Raw genomic sequence first — 23,169 nt, forward strand, 5'->3', positions numbered from 1 at the left:
GAAGGCTGAATAAAACAGAAGATCCTACAGTAGATACTGAAATAGTGCATATATTGAGAGCAAAACTGAATTAGGTACAATCATTAGCCTATATATCTAGATCTTTATACTTATAACTATAATAAATAAGCAGTGTCTCATTGTGTCACTGTTTTAGAAATATTTCCCAAACTAAACAGAAAAGAATGACTATGGCTGATAAAAAAAAAAGTATGGGAATGCAAGATCCCTTTCAGTCTGGATTCAGGCGTGGATACTCCACTGAAACAGCTTTGGTCACGCTGATCGATGATCTCTGGCAGGCCAGGGATGGAGGACATTCCTCTATCCTTGTGCTCCTTGACTTCTCAGCGGCCTTCGATACCATCGACCATGGTATCCTTCTGCGATGGCTGGAGGAGGTGGGAGTGGGAGGCACCATCTTGTGGTGGTTCTCCTCTTACCTCTCCAACAGGTCGCAGTCAGCGTTGGTTGGGGGACAAAGGTCGACCCCTAGGCCCCTTAAATATGGGGTGCCACAGGGCTCGGTCTTATCCCCCCTCCTATTTAACATCTACATGAAGCCACTGGGTGAGATCATTTGCCGGCACGGGATCAAATACCACCAATATGCGGACGATACCCAGTTGTATCTGTCCACCCCGTGCCAACTCAGTGTAGTGGTGAAAGTGATGTGCCAGTGCCTGGAAGCTGTCAGGGTCTGGATGGGGGTGAACAAACTCACACTCAATCCTGACAAGACCGAGTGGCTATGGATGTTGCCTCCCAAGGACAGTTCAATTAGTCCATCCTGATGCCTGGGGGGTGAAAATCTACTCCCCTCAGAGAGGGCCCACAACTTGGGAATCCTCCTGGACCCACAGCTGACATTAGAATATCACCTGTCGGCTGTGACCAGGGGGGCCTTTGCCCAGGTTCGCCTGGTGCACCAGTTGCGGCCCTATCTGTACCGGGAGGCACTTCACACGGTCACTCACGCCCTTGTTACCTTGAAGCTTGACTACTGTAACGTGCTCTACATGGGGCTGCCCCTAAAAAGTGTTCGGAGACTACAACTAGTCCAGAAAACAGCCACGCAAGCGATATTGGGTGTACCAAGGTACACCCACATCACACCTATCCTCCGCGAGCTGCACTGGCTTCCTATTGGTCTCCAGATGCAATTCAAGGTGCTGGTTATCACCTTTAAAGCCCTACATGGCCTAGGACTTGGATACCTGTGAGACCGTCTTCTGCCACATACTTCCCAACGACCGATAAGATAGCACAGGGAAGGCCTTCTCCGGGTGCCGTCAGCCAGACAATGTCGGCTGGCAACTACCCGGGGGAGGGCCTTCTCTATAGTCACTCCGACCCTCTGGAATAAACTGCCCCCAGAGATCTGGACCCTACCCACTCTCATGGCCTTCCATAAGGTTCTTAAGACCTGGCTATTCTGGCAGGCTCTGGGCTGTTGAACTCATGATTGAGTTCCAGCCCCGATTAGATTGGGTATATGTTGTGGTCTTTTTAATTTATGTTTCTGTGTTTTTAACTTCTATTTTTAAATGTATTGTTGTAAGCTGCCTGGAGTCGTTCGGGATTGGGCAGCCTATAAATTTATTAAACAACATCAAACATCAAGTTGCTTTCAAATTCCTACTGGGATTCCCATGGCGTTTCTTTGTGGGAAGCTATTGGGAGCATAAGAAATCTTCCTTATTCCTTTTCACCTCCCCTCCCTCCTTCCTTCCCAATGTTCTATCCTTCCTTTTACCTTCTTTCCTTTTTTCTCTTCCTCCTACCTCCCTTCTTTCTTAATTTGTTTTCCTTCCTTCCTTCTTTTCTTCCTTCCCTTCTTTTCCCAGGAAGGAAGCTGGCAGGAGGTGGCTTCTGTTGCTGGGTGACAGAGGAATTGAAAAATTGTAAGATTGGCTAGGAAACTGTTATGGAATATTGAAAATGAAGATCACATGATTGCAGTAAAAGGTGATGGCAACAAGTTTTCTATCTATCTATCTATCTATCTATCTATCTATCTATCTATCTATCTATCTATCTATCTATCTATCTATCATCTATCATCTATCTATCTATCCATCCAGCCATCCATCTATCCATCCATCCAGCCATCCATCCATCATCTACCTATATATCTATCTATATCAATTTCATTTATCTTTGAACATTACCATATACTTTTGAGAAAACATAGCATATATTAGTTAACAGGGTGCTTGCTATAATTCTTCCATTTTCTGAATTCCATTAAGTCATAATACCTAAATCCCAAATCTCAATCTGTTTGGCACAGATGCAGTTTATAGTAAGATAGTTCTTATCTGTTTTTGAGCATCATGCAGATTTTTTACTCTGAGGTTAATATCTGACTTGCTTTAAATTCATATGGGAAATCTGAAAGTTCCATTTCCTATTTCAAAAATCAATGGAAACAAATCCCACTTCTTTTGTAACATAGAAAGTAAACAAGGTGCAGAATTAAAAGTGACAGAATATTTTACATGAAGAACATGGAATATTCCACCTGTTCTAAAAGGACGGGCTTTGTAACTTTACAGTTCCCTTTTGATTAGAAAAGGATTAATAAGATCAAAACTAAGGGGTTCAGTGGTTTCTGTTTTCATGAAAATATGCTAAAATGTGTTAAAAATAAAGATTCCAAGCTGCTTCTAACATATGCAGCATCAATGATTCAACCATGCTTATTAATAAATCCCCTAATTTTATATGAAAATAAACTGTCCTCACTGATAGAAAGTTTATGTCTTTTCAGCTGCATTGCAGGTTACTGGGGTAGAACATAGAATATCAAGGTCGGACCTTGGAGGACTTCTAGTCTAACCTCCTGCTTAAGCATTTAATGGAATATTTACTCTGCTTTAATAGCCTATTTTTAGGTAGAATTGCTGAACAACTAGAATTAGCCCTGGTCAATAAAGCATCTTATACACAACACCATGAGTTAATATAGTTAGGGTAACTAGCTCTCTGGCAAAAGAAAGATATCTTGCTTTTTCTCACGTTCTCTATTCATTGGGTATAGTCTCAAAATCAAATATTGACCAGATACAAACTCAACTGCTTGGATTTATGTTATTTATTTCCTGATTTCATCCAACAGGGTCAATCCAGACCATTCAAGCTATGAACATGTAGTCTGTAGATCACATGTTTCAAGTTTATAGTGAAACTTCAAAAACATTGTTGATTCTAGGTTATCATTAGGATATGTTCTTGAAATTTTTTAAAAAAATATTTGGGAAATGATTGTGATTAAAAACATTCTTTCTGATGCTGGAAGGAAAAGTTTCATATACATTAGGTAAGTTTAAGTTTAAGTTTTATTTTATTTATATGCCGCCCTATTCCCAAAAAGGGACTCAGGGCAGCGAACAACTTAAACGGGAAAGGGAAACATACAAGTACAAAATAGACATTTAAAATGACCAACAACCACACCTGTCGAGAGGGGAAGGAAAATATGTTTCATAGCTAAAGTAACACACATGACAATTTAAATTATTTCTCACAAAACTATAGTATATCTACAGACTAAAACCATTCAGCTGGATTACCGAACTTTATATATTTATGTATCAGATTTTGAGACTGCCCATCTACTTCCAGGATTCTTGGAACAAGTGTCTACATTCTTTAAGAGGAAGAACTGGCAGGTAGAAAGAGGTAAACCAACTGCTGGCTAATATTTGGACTTTGAAAAATGATTTTGACAATATTTCTCAGCAAAGCTTAAGAGAGTCTGAAGTCTTGAATAAACTTAGGAGTGTGGGCTGACTATTAGAAAGATAACTGACAAAAGGATAGGAAGCAGAGAAGGAAATATGTGAACACTAAAATATTATAGAAGTAGTGGATGGATTTTTGTTGCTGTTTCCTTATTGTGGTTGAAACAGAAACAATTTCCACAGCAATTTAGGAGAAATGCAGAAGGCACAAAGCTGAGAAAAAAGCATTTCAAAAAGTAAAAGCAGTGAAGTAGTAGTAGTAGGAAATTCAGGTTTTCTGGGTATTTAATTTTGAATACGTTTTAGCATATCATTTGCAAAACAAAACTCACTGTTAATTTAGGGCTGTATGAAAGCGGTAGTAGGCACAAATTTGATGTTATATAGGTGCCCACGTTCATTAAACATGTAGTATACACAGTCTTTTCTAGACTGAAAACTGGTTGGGAATCTATAATTTGAACATCCAACATGAACAAATTTATAACAACTCTTTTTGAGATTTTCCTAAACAATAATTTCTTAAGACATAAAGCCGTCTTTATTTGTTCCATCATTTTCTTTATGGTTTCAAGTTGAAGTCTAAATCCCATGTACATGTACTTCAGTATATCCATACAATATTTCTTTTTCACAAGTTGTATTAATTATCATAGTGCACTTACATTCATTGCACTTTCAAGTGCAGTTCAGGGTATTAATTATTACCTATCAAGTTCTTCATATTTCAGGGCTAGATTATCTTCAGAACATTCTGTCTCCCACTTGTTTCTATCAAATGAGATCATGTGATTGAATCTATGAATTATACTTTATGGGTCATACTACCTATCCCAGAGAACAGAACATTCCCCTACAGATGCCCAGTTGTCATAAGACTTTGAGATTCTGAATTCTTCCTTAGGAAGTGAGCTGGGTAAGTTCCTCTTTGAAGAAATGAGCATGATGTGTTGCTTTTATTCTTACTACTACTGCTGCTGCTGTTGCTGTTTTATGGGTGCTTTTTAATGAGTTATTAGCCACCTGGTAAGTATCCATGTAAAATGAATGAAATGAAATGAACAAACAGTAATTTCTTGAGTATTGTTTTCCCTGCATTATTACTAGTCTCTGTATTATGGGTGTCTTGGAGTTTCTACCTTCCTTTAAAGTAACTACTTTTTACCTTATTTGATTACTAGTTTTTATGTCCTTTTTTATATCCTTTTAGTGTGATGTAAATACAGTGTATTCCCCCTCTTTTATTATTGTGACAAACAATAGTTATAAACATTATTCCTCAATCATTAATGCTTCGTGGTAGCTTCATGTTCATTGCTTTTTTTAAAAACTGGAAGATTGGGTTTTTTTCGGATTAACCCTTCACTTCATTCATCATAATCACAAATAGCTCTGACAGTGGCATGTGCAATTTTATTTATTTATTTAGCACATTTATATAGTTCCATCTCACATAGTAATTCTGGGTTATGTATACAATAAAACCAACCAACCAAATTAAAAACAATTAATACTACAAACAAAACAATTCCCAGGCAAATAGGGCCTACAACATTCCTGTTTTGCTGGACCTAATAGGACAGGGAGATGTAACTGGGGACGGGTAGTCTCTCAATCAAGGTTTAGTTCATGCTACATAAACATTGTACACATGATCACACCTTGTGAGGCTACACATTTTTGTTTTACTCATTGCCTTTGAAAAATTAACATTGGGAAAAGTATGTCTGTCTCACCATAGAAATAAATAAAAACACCAACTCTTCCCTATTCGTTGCAGAGTCACTAATATGTTAGAAAGGTAACTCTCATAATTCCTACCCCATATGCTTTGTAATAACCTTGTTACCAGGAGAACAATAAAATCAATAGAAGCATTATAAAAATGAGAACCTCGTCACTTTTATAGAACCATTTCATAAGTCAGCAGATGTTAATGACAATATGAAGGATGAGGGACAGGGAAAATACACTTCTGAACAGGTTGCCTGTCCGCCCTCCTCTCTCTTTAGGATCCTTTCACAGGAGACTGGAGTGTATTGGTCTAAGAAAGGTACAAATAGATCAGGCTGAGTGAAAAGAATTGTCACCAGAGACTCTGATCTTTTTAGCAGTTAGATGCATGGCATCACTACATAATAAATTTTCAGGTAAAATAAGTTCAGGATTTATTGCACTGGAATCATCAGAAAAACTAAGAGTCCTAAGAAAGGTTAGGCCTCTTACTCCTCATATATTTCCTATTATTCATGATTACTCACTTAGTATTTTATAGCTGTCTGGAAATGGCTTTTAACTATTACATTTTTAAAACAAATGACAAAAATAAATCTTGCTTCTCTTCCCCAACTCATCTCCATGTTAGCTAAGATAATAAGGTGAAAATTCTCAGAAGCAGGGCTACAACATCAAGGGTTACAGTTTTCTTATTTGCCACGCCAAATTCAGGTCAGACAAACTTTAGTCACATTTTAAGACTCCATGAGGATTGAAGGATATAAATGTGTGAACCAGCACTAGAAAGTTTGAACACATTTTCAAAGGTGGGTAATTCAGTATAGATTCCTACGCCAAGTCTTTTGTTGGGTTCACTCACTATCTTCGCTAAAAAGAAGAGAGAAATGAGATGGTTGAACTAGTTTTTTAAACACATTCCTTAACCAGAACTGTGTTTTTCTTCTCTAAATTTATTCATAAAACACCTTTTAATCTAATATCTGTCAATTTCTTGCATCCAAAATCCAGAATTTATACTTAAAATTTCTGAGGCAAAATACCCATCACTGAAACATTTGGCATAGGTTTATCATAAGTAGCTTTGGTGCAGGAGGAAAAGGACATGGCTACATAACTATACTATCTAAGGTTCATTCAGTGGAATAATTGGGCAGGGTGTTGATTACTGAGAAATGAACTGGAAAATAGAGCATCTTAAGGAATTGCATAATTAGTGAGGTGACATTATTGTGCAAATGGTAATTACGCCAAATTTCATAATAATATAAAATATAAAGAAAATTGATCCTCTGAATATAAGGTTGTATTTTCCTTTCTCAATGTTCAAAAGTTTTATTTCTTTTAAAACAAACATTTCATCATTCCTCAATCAGTAAAGCATCAAAGTACAATTTTTTATATACCCCTCCCTCCCTCCACCCCCAACCCCCCTCCTCCTTCCCCCCCCCGACTTCCCAGAACCTGTACACGGTATGGATTTTTAACAAACACAGTCTAAAATCTATTGAGAAAAAAGAAACAAAGAAATTAATGACATTCTACATTGACCTTAGCTTCTTCTTGCTGAACTAACTTTAAACAATTTAAATCATTTCTGATCTTAAGCATAGGCTAACTGTAGTTTCTTGGTCCCGTATTTATTTTGTATATAGTCAATCCATATAAGGTTGTATTGAAGTCTAATAAAACAAGGTTTAATCAAACTTCCGAAGTTACCTACATCAGATCAGAACATATCTAAGACCCACAAATAAGATATGGTAGCCTTTGTGTATATCTGTGCAACTGACTCTTTGTACATATGTTTTTAATGTCTTGTTGACACTCATTGATTCAATTACTTGATATTAATTGTCCTTTCTCTACTATTAAAATCAAGTCAGTTCTGAGATAGGACATTGAAAAATTCTAGAATTAGTCTTTAAACTGATCTAACAAGTTATATGCAGTCATAAGAGCAGTCATATGAAATACAATGCAGATTAATTAACAAGAAAATTTTGTAAGTCAATCAAAGGATTAAAGTAGTGACTAAGGAATTAAAGAACATAGAAATAAAACAGCTAATAGAAAATTAAAAGCAAATTAGAAATGTTAAGGCTACTTGGACATGTCTATGAACTTGCAGAAAATATAAAGCCTTTACATTAAGAAATACAATGTTTAGATATCACAATGTGCAAATAGAAGCAGGGCCACTCATGTTGGAATGTCATCAAGCTACATTCCATGAAAGGAATCAGAAAGCAGATATATTATTCAGATGTCATTCATCAACCATTGGAAGATGCTTTGTTGTGAGAGAAGTAGAGTGGCTCTTGGTTGCCCCTAAGTGACAAGGTAAATAGAAAGGGAGGAATGATTGAAAGAAAGACCCAGTGAAATAAGAAGTTATTTATTTTGTCAGCAAGATTTACTGCTTTACAGTTAGCTCCTTAGCAGAGTTGCAGTGGATCAAGGCTCTCAGATAGATGGCAGTGAGAAGACTTTAATCCTTTTAAGTGGTCACTTGTTTTTAGAGGTTATGAAATATTTTGCATAAAGTTCAAACTAAGGGTTGTAATAATAGTAGAGATAAAGTTGAACTATTGGATTGTTGGTGTTTTCTGAGCTTGATGATATTATCTAGCCTAGTATTGAAATATTTTTACAACCACACTCAGAGATTACCAACAACTCAACAGTTCAACCTTCATCTATATATATATTCTCTACTATTAGAAATAGAAAATACTGAAGAGACCTTGAATGAATTACTCATAAAGTTTAAAGAATCATGTTTTCTCAATATAGAGTATTCATTTTGTTTTTATGCACTCTACAGTTGTCAAGTCAGTGTTGGTAGCAGAATTAGCTACAGTGCAGGCCCAGGAGATCTTAAATTGACAAACCACCAGAGCATAATAGCCTGCTTTTTGGAAGCTATCCAAAAAACATTTATTAAAAACTCTTCTGGAAGGGCTTCAAGAGTTGACAATGGTAAAGGCTAATTAAAGAGGGCTTGGCAATCAGTACTGAAGATTCTCTTATCAGGCTTTATTATATGTTGAATACAAATATTCTTGGTCCTATCATTTTATTCAGTAGTAATGATTTAACATGCCAATTAATTCACAGCAAGGATTAGTTGGCAGTAGTTCCAAATATTTCATGATTTTGAACAAAATAGATGATATTATTAATGTTTTGAATTAAATTACCATTCTAAAGGTGTTCAGAAAAACTGGTAGCCATTCCATCATATCAGTATTAACTTTATGGACTGAAATGTGCAGGGTGTGCATAGATGTGCAAATAATTATTTCTCACTGTAAATAGTATTTGAGAAAACCACTTGAGAAGGACATTTACTTTTTTACAGACAACATTTAGCGTTAACTTTCTATTTGGGGTTAAAGACCTAGCTCTACTGGGAATCAGTAGATTGGTCTCCCTCTTCTCTACAGGGACAGTCAGTGGGTTATGATAAATCTGGATCTATAACTGAGGCAAGATTTGACTGAATGAAGAGTTGCATAAATGTTGATAAAATTATCCAGTTTCTTATTAATTAATAATTTTTGAAAAATCAAAAATATCAGCACTAAGGAGATAGTGATTTACCAAAAAGTGTTCACTGCTACAGCTGTTCAGCTTTTAATTTAGTTCAGAATCTTGGGATGAAAATAAGTGTATTTACACAGGTTTTGTTTGTTTATTTTTGTATCCTCTGCTTCAAATAATATCCATGATTCCAATTTATAGTAGGTATGGATTCCAGTTCTGAATAGTGTCTTCTTGTTGAAGTATGGGCTCATCTGAAGAAAGCTGAGCAAGTTTACTCTGTTAGAAGCCATCAGGAAACAAAGAATTAAATTTGTTGAGATCAAGACTGCCAAAATTCAATGCTATTTAATAATGATTTGATGTAGATAAAAACTAATGAAAAACTGTAAGATAAAGTGGATGCAAATTTTCAAAATAATCACAGTACAAGAATAGAAAAAAAATATCAATTATATCTGTAACATTTATTCCGAGCTACACCTTAACAAATGTGTAAATAAATCATACAGTAACATATTTTAGAAATGTAACCAAACAGAAGTAATATTTTGCTATATATGGTGGATATGTAAAAACCTCAAAACTATTGGAAAATTATTCAAAGAGCAAGGCATAAAAATTTGCAAGTAGAATATGAAATGAAACCACAACTTTTTGACTAGATATAATCCAAGAGAAAACCAGTAATAATTATCTTAGTGATTGAGATACATGCTCACAAGAACAAATCTGCAATTATTCACAAAAAAGCATTGGAAGAAAGGTACAATTACAACAATATCTGATTGTGAAAGACTTGGCAAACCATCTCTGGGTTGAGTTTCAGGAAGTTGCCTCTGGGGATGTGGACAAGGCTATGCGAGCTGTGAGTACCTCCACTTGTGTACTGGACCCGTGTCCCTCCTGGCTGGTTGCCAACAGCAGTGAGGTGACACGAGGCTGGATCCAAGCGGTTGTTGTGGCATCTCTTCGGGAGGGGTACTTCCCCACCGAGCTTAAGGCAGCGGTGGTGAGACCCCTTCTGAAGAAACCGTCTTTGGATCCAGCTGTTCTTAATAACTACCGTCCAGTCTCCAACCTTCCCTATGTGGGGAAGGTTGTTGAGAAAGTGGTGGCCCTCCAGCTTCAGCGTACCTTGGAGGAAGCAAACTATCTTGACCCCTTCCAGTCCGGCTTCAGACCAGGTTACAGCACAGAAACCGCTTTGGTCGCATTGACCGATGATCTCTGGAGAGCTAGGGATGGAGGCTTTGCGTCCATCCTGGTTCTCCTTGACCTCTCAGCGGCTTTCGATACCATCGACCATGGTATCCTTCTGCGACGACTGCGGGAGGTGGGAGTAGGCGGCACTGTCTTGCAGTGGTTCTCCTTCTACCTCTCGGACAGGTCGCAGTCGGTGTTGGTGGGTGGGCAGAGATCGTCCCCGAGGCCCCTAACATATGGGGTGCCACAGGGGTCGGTCTTGTCCCCCCTCCTATTTAACATATACATGAAACCGCTGGGCGAGATCATCCGGAGGCACGGGATAAAGTATCACCAATATGCGGACGATACACAATTGTATCTGTCCGCCCCGTGCCAACTCAATGAAGCGGTGGACGTGATGAACCAGGGTCTGGAGGCTGTTAAAGACTGGATGAGAGCAAACAAACTGGTGCTCAACCCAGACAAGACCGAGTGGCTGTTGTGTTTTCCTCCCAATAATTTGACCACCGTACCATCAATCAGGCTGGGGGGACAAAACTTATACCCCTCAGATAGGGTCCGCAACTTGGGAGTCCTCCTGGATCCACAGCTGAGTTTTGATCACCATCTATCGGCTGTGACCAGGGGGGCATTTGCCCAGGTTCGCCTGGTGCGCCAGTTGCGGCCCTACCTGAATCGGGAGGCTCTCACGACAGTCACTCGAGCCCTTGTGATCTCTAAGCTGGAATACTGCAATGTGCTCTACATGGGGCTGCCCTTGAAGAGCACCCGGAGACTTCAGCTAGTACAGAACGTGGCCGCGCGAGTGATTGTGGGCGCATCTCGGTTCGCCCACATAACACCTATCCTCCGCGAGCTGCGCTGGCTGCCTGTGGATCTCCGGGTGCAATTCAAGGTCTTACTTACCACCCATAAAGCGCTCCATGGTAGTGGATCTGACTATCTGAGAGACCGCCTCCTGCCAATAATCTCCCTGCGTCCCATCAGATCGCATAGAGCGGGCCTCCTCCGTATTCCATCCGCCAGTCAGTGCCGACTGGCGACCACCCGGAGGAGAGCCTTCTCAGTTGCTGCTCCGACGCTATGGAACAATCTCCCCGTGGAGATTCGTACCCTGACCACAGTCCAGGCCTTCCGTACAGCCCTCAAGATCTGGCTAGCCCGTCAGGCCTGGGGATAAACTCTTCTGCCCCTCCCGAATGCTGAGTGAATGTTGTGTTTTAGTACTTTTTAGTTATTTCACGTTTTTTTTCTGTATTTTGTCTTTCACTCCCCTTCCCTTATTATTGTAAGCCGCCCTGAGTCCCCTCAGGGAAAAGGGCGGCCTATAAATGCTAAATAAAATCTAAAAAAAAATCTAAAAAAATGCAACAATGGTAACCATCACAGTATATACATATTCACAACAGAAGTTTAACCAAATGTAAGCAAAAATGAGTTTCATATATACAATTTCTCATGCAAAATGGCAAATATGAATAGTTACAATTTGGATTCTTTGGGGGCCTTCACGTTTAAAAGCATAGCAATAGCAGTAGCATTTAGACTTATATACCACTTCACAATGCTTTGCAGTACTCTCTAAGTGGTTTACAGAGTCAGCTTATTGCCCCCAACAATCTGGGTCCACATTTTACCGACCTTGGAAGGATGGAAGGCTGAGTCAATCTTGAGCCGGTGAGAATCGAACTGCGAAAATAACTGGCAGCAGGCAATAAGCAAAAATAGCCTGCAGTACTGCATTCTAACCACTGTGCCATCATGGCTCATCAGTAAACATCATAAATTTTGAGAATTAGTAAAAGAGAGAGGTTAGAAACCAACTATTTTTTCTATTTTTTTTCTTTCCTTTTTTTATTAACATTTTAAATCATTGTTTATTAGTGATATAGATATTGCTATTATTAATGGTCTAAGTTACTTAAATTACATATATCTTATGACAATATAATAAAGCAATTTTAAATGCTATTTACTATATTACTTTGGGAGTGCCTACACAAATACACATAGTTTATATTATTATTTGCTGCTTCTTCTGAACCATTCCATTGATTTCATAAATAATTTTTAAAATTTGTTTTTGTGAATTAATAATAATAATTAATATTATTAATAATAATAAAGAAATAAATAATCATTTAATTTGATACATGGGAAACAGTTACTTTAAATTTGGATACTTTTGGAATATACAACCTTGAGTAGTAGCATCTGAATAATTTTATTGAATAAGACTGATTCTGAATAACCAGATCTTAGCAGCTTTCTGGATGAAACAGAAGTTGGAGTCATTTGGATTACTGGAGGGAGTTTATTCCAAAGGACAAGCATTGTCACTAGGTGACGCTTTTTAATGGCTCATGAAAAAACCCTATTCTACTTAATCACATATAGATCCATACATCCCAGGCATTGTTTATTCTTATATTGGTTTGCTGAGCAAGCCATGGTGATGTGGTTCAAACTCAGTGCTATGCAAAAAACTGTAATGTCTACTTTAGGGTCTGCATGCAGTTCATATATATTGTCCTAAAAATGTTCAACTCACATTTTACTAAGTAGGTTGGATATGTATGCCTGGCTAAATGAAATTTTCAGTTAAGGAAGGGAGGACTAAAGGTTCAAAGTATATGTTTCTGCATGTTTGAGAGCTCTCCTATGCAGCAGACTTTAGCTGCTTGTCTTCTGGTATTCTGTCTGGACCATGGTTCTTGACTTATTTCTAAATAGGTCATAATTCCTCTGCTTCTTTATTCCTGCTAGCTATGCTAGGAAAGCAAGCTCCATTTATCATCCTTTCTTTGGAGGTAAACATTAAAAAGATGAAAGTTTTGAAGATCAGTGTGGAAAAATACATCAATTTTACACTTCCTTCTGTCATTTCAGTCAGATGGGAACTCAAGTAAAGGGAAAAGGAAAGGTCTACTTTTTACTGTGCAGACAGACTCATCTTTGAGAGGCAAATTTCCACCCAAGGATTTCCTTTCTATTCATTTTTGCTCACTCTAATAATCAACTACATATTCAGTGTTCACATTCATGCTTAGCTTTCCACCTGAAGTTATATACATGATCACAGACCCTCTCCTAAATTGCCTGTCATAACTGTCTCCATTCATCTAGAAATAGCCCTTTAAGATCAAACTTTTAGCGATGCCTAGCACTCGGTGTCAAAGTTTCATTAATCAATCATGAAGTGGACATGATGTGAACACACATACAGAGAGAAATGTTTCTGGAAAAGGTTATTATTATTCATATCCATTTAGCATTTTACAAGACTAAGTAAACTAGAGCAATGTTATGCCACCATCTTTTCATTTTATTTATTTATTTTGGGGGCTTTCTGTGAATTATTTGAAAGGCTTATCCATTCCCTAAAGGATGTCTTGGACATGTTTCTCTAAAAGCATAAAATTACCTAGAGCTTTAAGGCGAAGGATATTTAAAACCCAATCATTATATGGCATGCCTCCGTTTTAGATGTTAAAAAGTGTTGATTAGTTTTATTGATAGAATTCTCGGTGGTATTTATCAGCATCATGAAATGTTGTCAACCAAATGGGTTAGCCTAGGTTGACAAGGTCCCAAATTAGGAAATACACAAGAAGATGGATTGTTTTTCAGTGTTCATCTAAACCTATAAACTTGGTTTAAAACATCTCATTTAAGAAGAACAGCACAGGTGAAGGCAGGTTTACATTCAGTTTGATTCAATGAGTATAATTGAACAATTTGATATGTTCTACATGAACTTTAAAAAATGAAAGTAAGAAAATGCTGAATATACTTGGGCTATCATTATTATTTAGTCTAGCACTGAAAGCAAGGGTCAGCTATGTCAATATATCAGTTTGTTAGTGATGGAGAAGATCTATGAGTGTGTTATCATTGTTGATATATCACTGTGAATGGAGACATAATTATACCTTAGGACAAATCCACTTAAACAATAGAATTTAAATTAATTCTGAATTAGTCAGTCCAAGCTATTAACTCTAAATACTTACGACATATGTTCACAAATTTTTTTAATTGCAATAAATTTGTATCAAAGGCCCTGTGAAATTTGTCACAATTATTTCTGTTTAAAATGTATATCTAACCCAGAACTTCCCAAGGTACCTGGAAACTATATGAGATATATAAAACAGACTAGATTAGACTTGATCTTTAAAGCAAAACAAGGAAGAACAGCTATAGATAGGAAAGTAATCCAAATAAATGTTCAAAACTCAATTTGGGATTGGATTACACTCAAAAGAATCATAATCAGATGTTTAAGGAAGGCAAGGCATTAAGACCAGAGGTGGGATTCAGCCAGTTCAGACTGGTTCAGTTAAATCAGTAGCTCCAACAATCAACTGAGAGCAAACCATTCACTCCGATGATCAAGTGCCCACCCCTGTGCTATACTGACCTATATTTCCTTTGTTTGAAGCCCAGCTGATAGGCACTGTTATATTGGGTAATGGATAGGCACACAAAGGCTAAAATAACAACAGCTCTTTATTGCAAGTCGAAAACATCCGGTTGGAGATGGGTCGGACAGCATCCCCTTTTAAAGGGGTCTATCAGACCCTTTGACCAATGGGATTAAATCCCTGTTCCCACCAGAACAGAGGACCTTGGTGGAAACCACTGTCAGTGTGGGGGGGATATCTAACACCCTTCCGTCTAGGCTAGAACAATCCAACTGGTCATGTAGTCACGCAGGTAGGCGGGCCTTTGGGTAGCTCTGCCTGACCTGTGCTGTTCAGTAGGAGTGGTTTCCTTGGATAAGTCAGATGGACCTGTTTGCTCCGCAGCCCCGCTTGGTGGAAACTCCTGGAACGTTTCACAGGCCGCGGCTGGAGCTTCTGGGGTTGGCTTGCTCGGAGCTGAATGCAGGCCTGCATCAAAATCAGATAAGTCTTCCGGTACTCTCGGGCTTGAGTTGATCATGGAAGGACTGCTATTTTGTTCTGTTTGGGTAGGGCCTTGGCTAGCTCGTGCAGGAGTTACCACTAGTTGTCTAAGAGTGGAGTTGGAAATGCAGCTACGGAGTTGTCAATATGCCTTCTCCAATTTCTACCATCCTCGAGCTCTACCAGATATGACCAAGGGTCAGAATGCCTATTACTGTGGCAGGAATCCACAGAGTTCCCCAAGCGTAGTTGTGGGCGTGTACCGAATGCCCTATGCTAAAAGACCGAATATTGCTTGTGAAGTATGGGGGTGATTAGGCAGAATAATTGGGGTCTAACCAGTCTAAGTGTGACCTTAACCGGCACCCCATAAGAAGCTCAGAGGGGCTTCTCCCTGTGGTGGCACTGGGTATGATGTGCTGGATTAGTAAGTAATGATCAACCCGTGTTTGCCAATCATCTGGGCCCATCCTAGTGATGGCCTCTTTTGCAGATCTCACCATTCTCTCCACCTGACCATTGGAGGCCAGATTGAATGGCATGACCAGTGCATGCCTGATTCCCTGAGATGCTAGGAAGGTCTTGAATTGCATTGCCGTAAATTGGGCCCGTTGTTGGAGGCCACCATACGTAACTCCTAGTCAGAGACTTCATCCTGATGATTCCGGAATGCCCTACATGTAAAGCTTCTAATACTGCAATGCATAGTTTGGTGGGAATAATTACCCGGTCCCCCCACAGAAATCACCCGCTAATAACTGACAACTCATCGCGTTTGGCAAAATACATTTTGAAAACAACCCCAACAGGCCCCCTGGCCCACCCCTTCCACACCCAGTTTAAAATTTGCTTTATTGTGGAGTCCTTTGCAGAGTGATGAGCAACGTCACGGGATGAGATGGGTCCGGTTTCCAGGCAGTCAATGAGAAGGACTGGCTTCTCGGAGGTGGGGTCGGCGAAAACTTTAGGCAATGGGCAGCGGCTCAAGGAATCTGCGTGCCCTAAAGTGGAGCCGAGTTGGTGAATGAATTGATAGGAGAAGGCAGTCAGGAAAATAGTCCACCTGGTCATGCAGGGGGATAATGATAATGGGGTGGGGCGATCCCCAGCCAGTAAACCCAACAATGGCTTTTGGTCCATAACCAGTTTGAAATCCCATCCGTAAAGATATTTGTAGAACCTCTTTACTCTGGTCACTGCAGCCAAAGCCTTGTGGTCCAATTGGCAGTAGTTCCGCTCTGCGGCAGACAATGTCCTGGAGTAAAATGCAATAGGGTCTTTGGTTCTGTTAGGCATGCAGTGGCTAAGGACAGCACCGATGCCAAAAGGAGAAGCATCACAGGTTAGCACCAACAGCAGGGTCTAGATGTATTGGACTAGGAAAGAATCTGCTGACAGGAATCGTTTTACTGCGGCAAATGTGGCAGTCTCAGCTTTGCCCAGGACCACTTTGCATTCTTGGCCAGGAGGCGATATAATGGCTCAGCAACGGTTGCTTTCTGTTTGAAAAAGATGCTGTAGAAATTTCCTTATAATATTTTTTTTCATTTTCATTTTCATACACTCACATATATACTGTGCATAGCCAACACCATACAGTATTAAACAATAATTGCATCTATTCCTCTTGTCAACAATACCCCAGAAAATAGAAACCCAATATACTTCTTCCACTCTCCATACACCTCTTTCTTCCACCACCCTCCAACTTTCTATCTCCCTCCATCATCCCCCTCTACCCTACTTCCCCTCCCCCTCTACCACTCCTCTCTCCAAATCCACTCCCCCCTTCCTTCTCCCCTTCCCTCCCACCCTTTCTCCCATCCCTCTCTGCCCATCTTTCTTCTTTCCCACTCCTCCTCCCCTTGGTGTATTTCCACTATATGTCAATGTACTTGGCTCATCCTATTTTTAAAGAGAGATTAAAGAAAAACAGTATACATGTGAAGTCACATTACATTGAGATCTAACACATTGTGTCTAACCTAATATATATCCCTCCCTCCCCCCATCCGACCCCCGACCCCCCACCTCCTTCCCCCCCAACTTCCCAGAGATTTTTAACAAACACAGTCTAAAATATATTGAGAAGAAAAAAAGAAATAAAAAAAGTTAATAACATTTCTACATTGATCTTAGCTTCTTCTTGCTAAGCTAACATTGAACAATTTAAATCATTCCTGATCTTAAGCATAGGCTATCTGGAATTTTTAGTCCCGTATTTGTTTTGTATATAGTCAATCCATTTTTTCCAGTCTTGTTTATATCTCTCATTTGAGTGATCTTTAAGATATGCCGATATTTTAGCCATCTAGGCTAAATTTGTAACTTTCAATGTCCATTCTTGAGTTGTAGGCAGGTCTTCCTTCTTCCACTATTGCGCCACCAACAGTCTTGCTGCAGTTATTAAGTGCAGAATCAAGTTAGTCTCTACCGCTGTAAAGTCAGTACTTATACCTAGCAAAAATAACTGAGGAGTAAACTTTATCCTTCTTTTAAAGATATTTTGCATAATCCACCATATTTTTATCCAAAATGCCTTAACCTTTTGGCAAGTCCACCATATATGAAAATATGTAGCATCGAGAGAACCACATCTCCAACATTTGGGTTGTAAATTCGGATACATAGAAGCCAGCTTTTTAGGATCTAAATGCCATCTATAGAACATCTTATAAAAATTTTCTCTCAGGTTTTGAGCTTGTGTAGATTTCACGTTTCTTACCCAAATTCTTTCCCATGTATCCAACATTATGGGTTCTTCAATATTTTGAGCCCATTTTACCATACAATCTTTAACTAGTTCTCTTTCCGAATCCATCTGTATTAATACATTATATATCCTCTTTATATGCATTAAACTTTGGTCTCTTATTTGTTTAAATAGATTATCCTCCACTTGGATAAAACCAATCTTTTGATCTGTTTTCCACCTGGCCTGTAATTGCCCATATTGAAACCATGTTTGAACTGCCTTCTCCTCTTTCAATACCTCTAAGGGTTTTAGTTGTAGTGCCCCCCTTTTCAAGATGAGGAGCTGTCTATAAGTAGTTCTATCCTGTTTTTGTGCTATATTCATATTTTCAATTGCATGTCTAGGAATTGCCCACATGGGTATCTTGTTGCTTAGTTTATGTTGATATTTTTTCCAGACCCTCAGTAAAGCATTTCTTAAAATATGACTTTTAAAATTCTTGTCCAGTTTTTTGTTGAATAACAGGTAGGCGTGCCAACCATATATCAGATCATATCCCTCAATATTCAATATCCTGTCATTAGTTAAATGAATCCAATCACTAATTAAAGATAGCACCACTGCATCATAATATAGTTTTAGGTTGGGTAGTTTCAAGCCTCCTCTCTCGCGTGCATCTTGCATTATTTTCAGCTTTACCCTCGGCTTCTTTCCTGCCCATACAAATTTATTGATATCCTTCTGCCATTCTAAAAGATTCGCATCTTTTTTAAGTATCGGTAACATTTGGAAAAGAAATAAAATTTTTGGTAAGATGTTCATTTTCACTGCCGCTATTCTACCCAGCAAAGATAAGTGCAATTTCTCCCATTTTTTCATCCCTATCTGTAAACCAGAGTGGTTCATAATTATACTTATATAGTTTCCCATTTGAGGTTAATATATTAACTCCAAGATATTTGACCTTTTTGACTACCTCACATCCTAACATTCCTCCTAATTCTTCTTTTTGTTTAGTATTCATATTTATAGCTAATATTTTTGTTTTCCCCAAGTTTATTTTAAAACCAGACACTTGACCATATTGATTAATCGTATTCATTAAAACCATACTGGATTCCTGCGGTTGTTCCAATATTATGACCAAATCATCCGCAAAAGCACGCACTCTGTATTCTTGCTGCCTAATCTTAATTCCTTTTAGACCATCCAAGCCCCATATTTTATTCAACAATACTTCCAAAGTTATAATAAACAATAGTGGGGACAAAGGACAGCCCTGTCTTGTACCTTTTCCAATTTGAAAAGAGTCTGTTAAGCTTCCATTGACTATGATTTGAGCTCTTTGCTGTTGGTATATTGCTTTAATTGACTGTAAAAAACTGTCTCCTATCTGCATTTTTTGCAATATCTTCAACAGAAATTGCCAATTAACTCGATCAAAGGCTTTCTCAGCATCCAAAAATATGAACGCAGCAGGAATTTGGTTGTTCTTTCCCAAATATTCCAATGCATTAATAATTAATCTAACATTAATTTTCATCTGTCTCCCTTGTATAAAACCTGTTTGGTCAGCGTGTATTAATTGTTGAATAACCAGCATTAACCTATTTGCTAGTATTTTAGTAAAAATTTTATAATCCACATTAGGTAATGAGATAGGTCTATAGTTTTTTGGTTGGGTAGTATCTTGATCTTCTTTGAGTATCAAGGATATAAACACCGTCTTCCAAGATGGAGGCACCTTACCTTCCGTTTGAATCTTATTAAATAATTCTCTAAGAGGTTCTACCATTTCTGACTGTAAATTTTTATAGTAAGCCTCTGTCAGACCATCTGTACCTGGTGCCTTCCCTGATTTTAACTGCTTAATTACCTGTAAAATTTCCCCCGAGGTTATTAGTTAGTTCAATTTTTGCCTGTGCTCTTCTTTAACTAAGGGTATTTTCTCTTTGTCTAAGTATTTGTCTATATCTAAACCATTAATTTCATCCCCCTTATACAACTCTGTAAAAAATTCCCGAAATACCTTTTGAATCTCATCCTGTTGAAACACCTCCTTCCCTCTGTAAGTCAGTTTAGATATAGTTCGGGTTTTCCTTTTTTTCCTAATCTGGTAAGCTAACCATCTGCCAGGTTTATTTGCGTTACAAAAAGTATTGTGTTTTGCGTATAACAAACTAGTGGCTACCTGGTCAGAGATCAACATATCAAATTGGGATTTTAATATGGTGATTGCTTCCTTGACCTTTGTGTCACCTGGATTCATTCAACTCCAGCTCTTTCCTCTTAATTTCCTCTTCCAATTCTGTTCGTTTTGCCCCTTGTTTATGTCTATGTGATTTATTTATATTTATCAGTACTCCTCTCATATGCGCTTTGCTTGCATCCCATACGAATTCCATAGGTGTACCCTTATTCATATTAAAAACAAAGTATTTGGTTAACAATTTTTTACAATCATTGATATACTTTTCATATCTAAATAAGTTTTCATTCAATCTGGAGGACCTTCTTGCCTGTACCACCCTTCCCAATTCCATCCAAACTGGGTTATGATCCGAAAGGACCCTAGCCGCAATCTTTGTCTTCTTCACCCTAGAAAGTAAATCATTAGTGATTAGTATGAAATCAATCCTAGAAAGGGATTGATGTCTATCAGAGAAGAAAGTGAAATCATATTCCTCTGCATTTCTTTCTCGCCAAATATCTCTCAGTTCAAAGTCATCCATCATATCAAAAAAGGATTTAGGTAGCTTTGCTCGCATCTTGGTGTTTTGGCGAGAAATCTTCTTATCTCTCTTAGTGTCTATAACCCCATTCCAGTCACCCAGTAGTATACAAGACCTATAGTCCCACTGTACTAATTTGTCATGAAGATTTCTGTAGAATCCGTCTTGCTGTTGATTAGGGGCATAAATTCCCAAAAGTAATGTCTTAGGCAACTCTATTGTCACACTCTGACTGCTGTGGGTACTTCTGCCAGGCCCCTGGTTTTGGCCTCTGTTGACGGCTTGATGTGTTTTTAGGCTGCCTGGTGGTGGTATGGAAGTCGCTGCAGCACACCTTGGCGATGTGCCCCTTTTGCTCACAATGCTTGCAAATTGCTCCATGGAATCGGCAGGACGGTTGGGCATGGTCTCCTCCACAGCTACCACAGGGCGGAAACTGTGAATTGAATCTTTGCACTGGCTTGGTGCGGCTACTGCGCATGCGGCAGCTGTCATACTCCTAGTTTTCTGAGCCCTCGGGCTCAGCAGTCTTGTGATGTACGTGGTTACTTTTCCACGCATCTTGTAGTATGCTTTGGTGCTGTAGAGTCTCAGTCGATTTGGCGGCTGATTTGGATGCCCTGGACTCATCCAATGCGATCTGCAGAGTGAGGTTAGATTTAGCAAGTAACCTCCTCTGTAGGGTAACGTCTCGCACGCCACAAATTATGCGGTCCAGAATCAGCTCATCCATGTCTCGGAATTCACAGTAAGCTGCAGCTTTCCGGAGCGCCACCACATATTCATTGATTGATTCGCCCTTTCTGGTTTTGGATGTTAAATTCATGCTGGCAAATGTGCTTGGACAGCTTGGGCGTGTAGTGGGTCTTCAGTATCTGTTGTAGTGCAGACCACCGCTTGGAGCGGTGTCAGTTCCAAGAGGTTTTTTGCCGTTTTAAACACTTCCCGGCCACAATAACTCAGGAACATGTTCTTCTTATGGCCTTCGGGAATGCTTGTGAGGTCATTGTCCTCGAGGAAGCAATCAAATCGTAGCATGTACTGGATCATACAGAGTTGGTGGGGTGTGCATAGGCATCCTGTGTAGAGAGGGCGATTCAGTTTTGCTGCTCAGCAATGGCTGCTCGATGTCACACCAGGACTCAGGGCTGGATGTACTTGCTCTTTTTGTTCGTTTTGTTGCTTTCCAATCCCACCTTCATCGCCAGTGTTAGATCGGGTAATGGATAGGCACACAAAGGCTACAGTAACAACAGCTCTTTATTGCAAGTCGAAAACATACAGTCGGAAATGGGTCGGACAGCAGCCCCTTTAAAAGGGGTCTGTCAGACCCCTTGACCAATGGGATTAATTCCCTGTTCCCAGAGGAACAGAGGACCTTGATGGAAACCACTATCAGTGGGGGGGGGGGGATATCTAACAGGCACAGCAGAGAGGATTGCCACACCTCAGCTGTTTTACTCACCAGGGCTGCAGTAGAAGTTTTTGAGCTGTTTTCAAACACACTGCATGCGCTCAGTGGACCAGTTGTTACATCAGTTGAATCCCACCACTGATTAAGACAACATGTAGGAAAATGTGTAACAGGAAATAATATCTATCACATAAACAAAAATTGTACTATTGCCAGTTAAGAAAAGATATTGAGATGTTGTTACCTTAGATCCCAATTACATGAAAGATCCACAACCTTGCTATAGTTTGTATAAGCCTTAATTGTGTATAGCAAAAGACATGTCTTTCAACATCCCCACTAACTGGTTTAAGGTCTTGACTTTGTATGGTAAGAAGATTACAGGAATGCCTGAAGGACAATTCTGGGTCTGAAACCAAATGCCCCCATGCAAATTAAAGTTGCAATAAATCCTTTTCATCATATTATTAATTGTGTAATTAATGCATCCCTGTGTACTGATAAGGATAATGCCATGTAATTAATTTTTTTAAGAATTAAAACCTCATCTTTATAAGTCTCATGGTCCACTTTCATGTTTATAGCTGTGAATATAAATCCGCTTATCTAATTATGACATGACTAGTTTCATTGTTCAAAAGAAACCACTCCAGAATTTGTTTTATTTTATGTTATTAATAATCAGATTCTCAATTTTCAAAATCACCAAAGACCAAAATGACTAAGTTTTAAGAGCCTTTTTAAAAAGCTTATCAGTAAAATTTGTCTGCTGGTTTGGATAAGGTGTAGTTTAGTTCATTTGTTTGCTATGCCTGTTTTTTCTTCCATGATTACCCATTCTGTTTACAAAAAGTCTCAATTAGCATTTGAATAGGAACTCAGAGAGCAGACCGGTTGAGAATTCTTATTGAACTAATTTGGCAGAGCTCCTTCATTCTCTTTCTCCCCCCCTCCCATTACAGTCTCTTTCTTCGCCTCTAATCAAGTTCCAGTTATTAAAGCCAGAATAAAAGAACTGATTTTCCATTACACTGATGCGAGCTGAACAGAGCCCTGTTTTGCCTTTTCTTTCAGCTGTGCTAATTGGACTCAAAGGAAATATTTATTTTATAATAGCAAGTGAAGAATTCATTACATTATATAGTGAAGAAAAAAATATGAAATTACCCATAGCAGTGGGCAG

Source organism: Thamnophis elegans, chromosome 2 (genome assembly GCF_009769535.1).
Source record: "Thamnophis elegans isolate rThaEle1 chromosome 2, rThaEle1.pri, whole genome shotgun sequence".
NCBI lineage: Eukaryota > Metazoa > Chordata > Lepidosauria > Squamata > Colubridae > Thamnophis > Thamnophis elegans.